A 7,796-nucleotide genomic window follows, 5' to 3' on the forward strand; every position below is an offset into this window, starting at 1 on the left:
AGAAATTCCTGGCGCAATAAAAAATCTGTGGAAACTGGGCTTGTTCTCCGACATCAAGGTAGATGCAACCAATATCGTAAATGATGTCATTTTTATAGATATCGCAGTTGTGGAAAGAGCACGTATGTCGAAGTTCGCCTTGAAAGGTGTAAAAAAAGGAGATGCCGATGATATACGCGATAAAATAAAACTCTATACTGGCCGAATTCTCGATGAAAACCTAGTGAACATTACTAGAAATACTGTCCTACACTATTACCATGATAAGGGTTTCTATAGCTGCTTGGTAGACTTTGAAACCAAGGCAGATCCAGATCGCGAAAATTACGTAATTCTCGATATCATCGTAGATCGAGGAAGTAGAATCAGGATCAACGAGATTATTTTAGAGGGAAACGAAAGTGTCTATGGCCACAGCTTAAAGAAGCCAATGAAGGAGACATTGGAAAAATCTAAGTTCAATTATCGAGCACCTAAAATGGTTTGGCAAGATCTCAAGAAAGCTAAAATTGGAAGTGTACTGGGAAATGTAAGCTGGAAAGGAGCTATGCATTATCTGGATGATAAAATCAAAGTTCGAATCTTCAACTCTTCCAAATTCCAGGAAGACAAGTTTGAAGAAGATAAAGACATGATGATTGCATACTACAATACTCTTGGGTATCGAGATGCAAGAATCTTGAGCGACACAGTCTACTTTATCGATGATAGAAATGTCAATATCGAAATGAAGCTGGAAGAGGGAAACAAGTACCACTTTGGAGACATCGTTTGGAGAGGAAACAGCAAATACAGTGATGATACCTTGCAAAATATCCTTCAACTAAAGCGAGGAGATGTTTACAATTCAGAATTACTTCAGCAGCGTCTATTCATGGATCCTGCTCAAAACGATATATCATCCTTGTACATGGATGATGGATACTTGTTCTTTCAAGTAAATCCAATAGAAAGCCGCGTCGAAAATGATACCATCGATTTGGAAATGAGAATCTACGAAGGACCACAAGCCACAATCAACGATATCATTATTAGAGGAAACGACAGAACGAATGAGCATGTGATTCGCAGGGAGTTGTTCTCTCTCCCAGGAAGTAAATTCCGTCGTTCAGATCTAATTCGTTCTCAGCAACAAATTGCCGCACTTGGCTATTTCGACCCAGAAGGCATTGGTATCAATCCAATCCCTAACCAGGCGGATGGAACAGTAGATATCGAGTACACAGTGGCGGAGCGTCCTTCAGATCAGTTAGAGTTGTCAGCAGGTTGGGGAGGAAGTTCGATTATCGGTAGTATTGGTGTATCCTTCAACAACTTCTCCCTCAGAGGCATGTTGCAGAGGTCTGCATGGGACCCAATTCCACAAGGAGATGGACAGAGATTATCCGTGAGATTCCAGACTTTTGGTCCAGGTTATCTGTCATTAAGTACTCAGTTTACAGAACCCTGGCTGGGAGGTAAAAAACCAAATTCACTTACGGTCGCTACCTCAAGAACCAGATTGTCCAACCAGAATTTTTATGGTGATACCAGAAACGATGCTCAGCTAGAGCTTCTAAATATTCAATCTGTGTCTATAGGAATTGGTCGAAGACTAAGGTGGCCAGATAACTTTTTCACTCTCAGCAACACAGTCAGCTATCAACGATATAGACTGCAGAACTACAACATCTTCGAGTTATACCAGAATGGTAATTCGAATATTATCAGCCTTACAACGGTACTTGCGAGATACTCCCTTGATGGACCGATCTATCCAAGAAGTGGATCCAACTTTTCATTGTCATTACAGCTCACTCCTCCGTTCTCAAGCTTCAACGATATCGACTATGCAGCACTGTCAGATTCAGAGGAGGACCGTAAAGTGAAATACAAGATGGCTGAATTTCACAAATGGAAGTTCAAGGCAGAGTGGTACACACCATTGGATAGAGCAAAAAAACTGGTCTTGATGGCTTCGGTAAAGATGGGTCTAATGGGCTTCTATGATCAAGGAATTGGACAATCGCCATTTGAGCGATTCCGATTGGGTGGTGATGGATTCTCTAATGGTGGCCAAGGAAATTTCATTTTGGGTGAGGAAATTATCTCCCTAAGAGGTTACGATGAGTTGGGAACATCCAAGCCATTTTACAACAAGTTTACAGTTGAATTGAGATATCCTTTGAGCTTGAGTCCTACCTCTACAATTTATACATTGGCCTTTGTTCAAGGTGGTCAAATCTATAACACCTTTCAAGATTATAACCCCTATCAGCTAGAAAGATCAGCTGGACTTGGATTTAGAATCTTCCTTCCAATGTTTGGAACACTAGGATTTGATTATGGTGTTGGATTTGATAATCCAGGAGATCAAAACCTCAAATTCTGGGATTATCTTTCTGCCTTTGGAAAGTTCAGCGTTGTCCTTGGTGTTGAACCAGAATAAGTTGCAACACATTTTTGACTTGCATATTAGTACGTTGGTGCGACCCTGATCGGCAAGCTTGACTCAGTCTATTTATGCAGTATTTAATATATTGTGGCCAAATTCTGCTATATGTTACTTATTGTTAACATTGCAAAGTGACTAAAATTAACAGTAAACTTTTACCAGCTGGGCAGGTCGTAGCATTACTAGCAAAAACAAAAAATAAAATGCCGCCCAAGCAGCGGCACCAAAATTGAACGGAATGAATAAGATACTAATTTGTCTGGCATTGCTGATCTCCACTACTGTGTATACCCATGCGCAAAGATTTGCATACATCAGCACAGAGAACATCCTCGAACAATTGCCGGATTATCAAGAAGTAAAAACACAGCTCGACCAAACAATGAATCAATGGCAACAAGACATCAAACGCAAGATGGGAGAAGCCGACGAGCAACAAAGACAATATGAAGCCGAGAAGATTCTTTTAACAGCTGATCTTCAAGAAAAGCGAGAATCCGAAATCAGCGGAATCCGAAAGGAAATCTCAGACCTACAAGCAAAACGATTTGGATATGAGGGCGACTTCTTTCAGAAGCGACAAGAACTCATCAAACCTATCCAAGATAAGATTTATGAAGCCATCGAAAAGTTGGCCAGTCAAAAAGGTTTCGACTTTATTTTTGACAAATCGGCCGGCGTCAATATTCTTTTCGCGGACCCCAAATTTGATAAGACCTCGGAAGTCTTGAAAATGCTAGGAGTAAAATAAGTCTTGCAATTTATTGCGTACATTTGTGGCGCATTTTCAAGACTCTTCTTTTAGAGCAAACAGATAAATAACATGAACAATTTAGTAAGGCTAAGTATTATTTTGCTACTGCTTTTTAGCAGTTCAGAGATGATGGCTCAAAAATTTGGACATCTAAATTCTTCCGATCTACTTGGAATGATGCCTGAAGCAAGAGCAGCAGAGAAGAGCCTCGAAAACTTCTCCAACCAATTGAATTCTCAACTCGAAAAACAGATCGCTACCGTTCAAGCAGAGTACCAAGACTTTGTGGCAAAAGTGGATAAGGGTTTGATGACACCAAACGAAATCAAAGACAGGGAAAACTATTTCCAAACTAAGCAGCAAGAAATGGCTCAATTTCAAAGCGAAGCCGAAGGAAAAATCCTTGCGAAAAGAGAAACTGAATTCAGCCCAATTCTGAAAAAAGCGGAAGAGGCAATCAAATCTTTGGCCGCTGACGAAAATTATACCTACATCTTTGATACTAGCTTGGGGGTAGTTCTATACGCACAGCCAAGTGATGATGTAACGGATTTGATTAAGTCGCGACTTGGACTTTAGCCCAAAAGCCTTTGTGGTTCAAACTAAAAACTTAAGATGAAAAATACAATCAAATTACTCATGCTGATAGTTCTGTTCTGCATAGGACTTGAAGCAAATGGACAAGCTAGATTTGGACATTTGGATTCCAATATTTTGCTGCAATCCATGCCTGCAACTAAAGAAGCAGAAAAGGAATTGGAAACTTTTACAAATCAGTGGAAAAGCAAACTCGAAAGTAAATACGCACAGATTGACAGCGATATGGAACTGCTTTACCAAAAGAAATCTACAGGTGATATCACAGCTCTAGAAGAGCAAGAGCGAACCACAAGTCTACAACAGTTACAGCAAGAGGCTGCCCAAATGGAACAAACAGCGCAACAAGAACTGAGTAAAAAGCAAGAAACATTGCTAAACCCAATTCTCGAAAGTGCGAGAGTAGCCATCCAACAAGTAGCAGAAGAACAAGGTTATGCATATATCTTTGATACTAGTCTGGGGGTAGTTTTACATGCTACTGAAACAGATGATGTAATGACTCAGGTCAAATCTAAGCTAGGCCTGTAAAAGCTGATAGTACATTCAGTTCGACTGTACTAAGAATAAATCAAAACATCGATAAGCAAACATTCGGGTTTAACAGACCTGTTTGTTTGCTTTTTTTTTGCTCAAAATGAGAAGACAAGGGTTTTTAATCTCGTGTTTATAGTATGTTGACAAACGATAAATCAAATTGCGCAATAGGAGTCTTTGACTCTGGGATTGGTGGACTTACTGTGGCTCACGGGATCAAGGAGCATTTACCCAATGAAAATTTGATCTACTTCGGTGATACTAGACATCTACCTTATGGTGACAAATCTGACCAGGCGATTTTGGGGTTTTGCGATGGTATTGTACAATTCCTAATCAAACAGCATTGCAAGGTGATTGTTATAGCCTGCAATACAGCTTCTGCAGTTGCCTACCAGCATTTGAATAATACTTATGGACACCAAGTCACCATCATTAACGTGATCGATCCAGTGGTACAGCAAGTGGTAGAATGGGATAGTAAAAATGTAGGCATAATCGCCACACCTGTTACCACAAACAAGCAAGTCTACGTACAAAAATTAAACAAACTGAAGCCAGATCTCCGTCTGATACCAGTAGCCAGCAAATCCTTAGCTAGCATAATCGAGGAAGGGCTGTTTGTCAATCGAGCATTAATCTATGAAATCATTAGGCATTATTTCGCTCGGCCTGAAATGCAAGAAATGGACACTTTGGTGCTAGGATGCACACACTATCCTTTAATCCGAGAGCTGATTTCGGACTTCTTTGATCACAATATTAAGATCATTGACTCTACAGACCCAGTGGCCTTGAGCGTTAAGCAATTTCTGGAAGATCATTCCTTGAGTAACCAAAGCGGAAAAGTAGCACAAAGGTTGTTTTATACTACTGATTACACAGACTACTTCCACCAAACTGCCAAAATCTTCTTTGGAGAAGAGATAGATCTACAGTATCTCCCCCTTTGGGAGGAACTGGAAGGGCAGATACTTGACATTTTGGAATAAGGATTGTAAATAGAAACTGGTAGGCTAAACCTTAGTATACCTGATTTTGTCAACAATTATGGGCAAACCCACTTGCTCAGGCCCCACCTTTGGCGTATTGAATGTCAAATTTGCTAATTTTACAGTAGAACATTAACAAAGTACTCATGCAAAGAAGAATTTCCAAAGGGTTTCTGACCTTCCTAATCTTGTTTATTGCCATGGCTACAACCGCTCAAGCGGCAGGCATGGACTTTTTTGACGGTACCTGGGACGAGGCAAAAGAGGAGGCCGTTTCTCAAGGTAAGTTTTTATTTGTAGACTGCTATACCGTTTGGTGTGGCCCCTGTAAAAAAATGGCCAAGCAGGTCTTTCCCCGACCTGAGGTGGGTGAGTTTATGAATAAGCATTTTATCAATTTCAAAGTTGATATGGAAAAGGGAGAAGGCCCGAAACTAAAAGGTGACTGGGCAATCAGCGCATACCCTACGATGATCTTTTTCAATGCCAAAGGTGAAGAAATGCATCGTTTTAAAGGAGCTAGACCCCCTGGTGAGTTTCTTGATGAAGCTCGAAAGGGTATCATGGATGTTGGACAGATAGACGAATTCCACGCTCAATACAAAGACGGAGGTCGCCAACCAGAGTTTTTGTTTGAGTATGCAAATATGCTCAAAATGGCAGGTTCTGATCAGTCAGAGCCAGTTTTTGAGCAATATATGGCTACTCAATCTGGTGAAAAGCGATTCAGTAAAGAGAATATGGATCTTGTGTTAAACTTTGCAGATAATATTCAGACAAGCTCCATTGACATGATTATCGAGAATCGCACAAAATTTAATGAGGCCTATAGCGATGATAAAATCAATGGAATACTGCAAACTGCTGCTTTCAACGCCCTGCAGCCAGCCATTGACGATAATGATGCCAACTCCATGAAACGCATCAGGCAGATTATTCAGATGGCAGATCCCGAAAAAGGAAATGAAAAAATTCATCAAATTGATGTGGCATTTTATAAGGGAACAGAAGATTGGAAGAATTTTGGAAAGGCCGCTACAAAACTGGTAGATAATTTTCCTCAAAAAAATGCATCCTACCTAAATAATCTAGCTTGGGACATCTTTCAGAATTCTAATAATAAGGGATTGCTGAAGAAAGCAGAATCTTGGGTGAGTCAATCTATCAAAATAGACAATCAGCACTATAATAATGATACCCATGCCAATATTTTGTTCAAAATGGGCAAAAATGAGGATGCAATCCTAGCTGCGGAAAAGGCGATTACAATCGCTAAATATGACAAGAAGGATTTTTCCAAGACTCAAGAACTACTTGACCGAATCCTGACAGAATAAGACAACAAATAAACTATTTTCGTCCTAACTTAGCATGGAATTGAATTCCTACTTTGAATGGCTTAATTGCTTTTAACTTTGCAGGCGATTAGGCCATTCTTAGTATAGGGATATGCGCCCATTAAAAAAAGTGAATTGCGTTAAGCATGTCTATAGAAGTCAATAATCTTACCAAATTTTACGGCCCCCAGAGAGCAATAGATGAGATCAGCTTTAGCGTGGGGAAGGGAGAAATTGTGGGTTTTTTGGGTCCAAATGGCGCAGGCAAAACGACCACCATGAAGATCATCACCTCCTTTATTCCTCCCAGTAGTGGTAGTGCAAAAGTCTGTGGTTTTGATTCCGAATCCCAGTCAATGGAGGTACGAAAACAGATAGGGTATCTCCCTGAACATAACCCGCTTTACCTAGATCTCTATGTTCGTGAATATTTAGACTTCACCGCTGGCCTACATGGCCTCAAATCCCCTAAAGACCGCATCAACGAAATGATAGAATTGACAGGTCTTCAAAGGGAAAGTGGCAAAAAGATTCAGCAACTATCTAAGGGTTATCGGCAAAGAGTAGGCTTGGCCCAGGCCATGTTGCATGATCCTCAAGTCCTGATTTTGGATGAACCAACCACCGGTCTCGATCCAAATCAATTGGTAGAGATTAGGAATTTGATTCGTAGGATAGGTACAGAAAAGACTGTCATACTTTCAACCCATATCATGCAAGAAGTACAAGCTCTTTGCGATCGTATCTTGATCATTAGTGAGGGTAAAATTGTGGCTGATGACTCTGCCTCTGCATTACAGCAACGAATTGTAGGCAAAAGTAGCGTGATTGTGGAGTTTGGAGAACAAATCGAGCAGCAGCGGTTGCTGGCCTTGGATTTTGTACAAGGGGTAGAAAAAATGGAGGCCAATAAGTGGCGTATTTTCCCAGCTGACAATTCAGATATAAGACCACTTCTATTTAAATTTGCAGTCGAAGATGACAGAAGCTTGCTCACCCTTAGAGCAGAATCAGGCAGCATAGAAGATGTCTTTAGGCAAATGACCGAAGGTCAATCATAACAAATTATTTACATTGATAAGCATTCTCAAAAAAGAGGTAAACACTTTTTTTAGTTCATTAATCGGCTACATTTCCATAGGAGT

This window comes from Stigmatopora argus, unplaced genomic scaffold (assembly GCF_051989625.1).
Source record: "Stigmatopora argus isolate UIUO_Sarg unplaced genomic scaffold, RoL_Sarg_1.0 HiC_scaffold_204, whole genome shotgun sequence".
NCBI classification, from domain to species: Eukaryota; Metazoa; Chordata; class Actinopteri; order Syngnathiformes; family Syngnathidae; genus Stigmatopora; species Stigmatopora argus.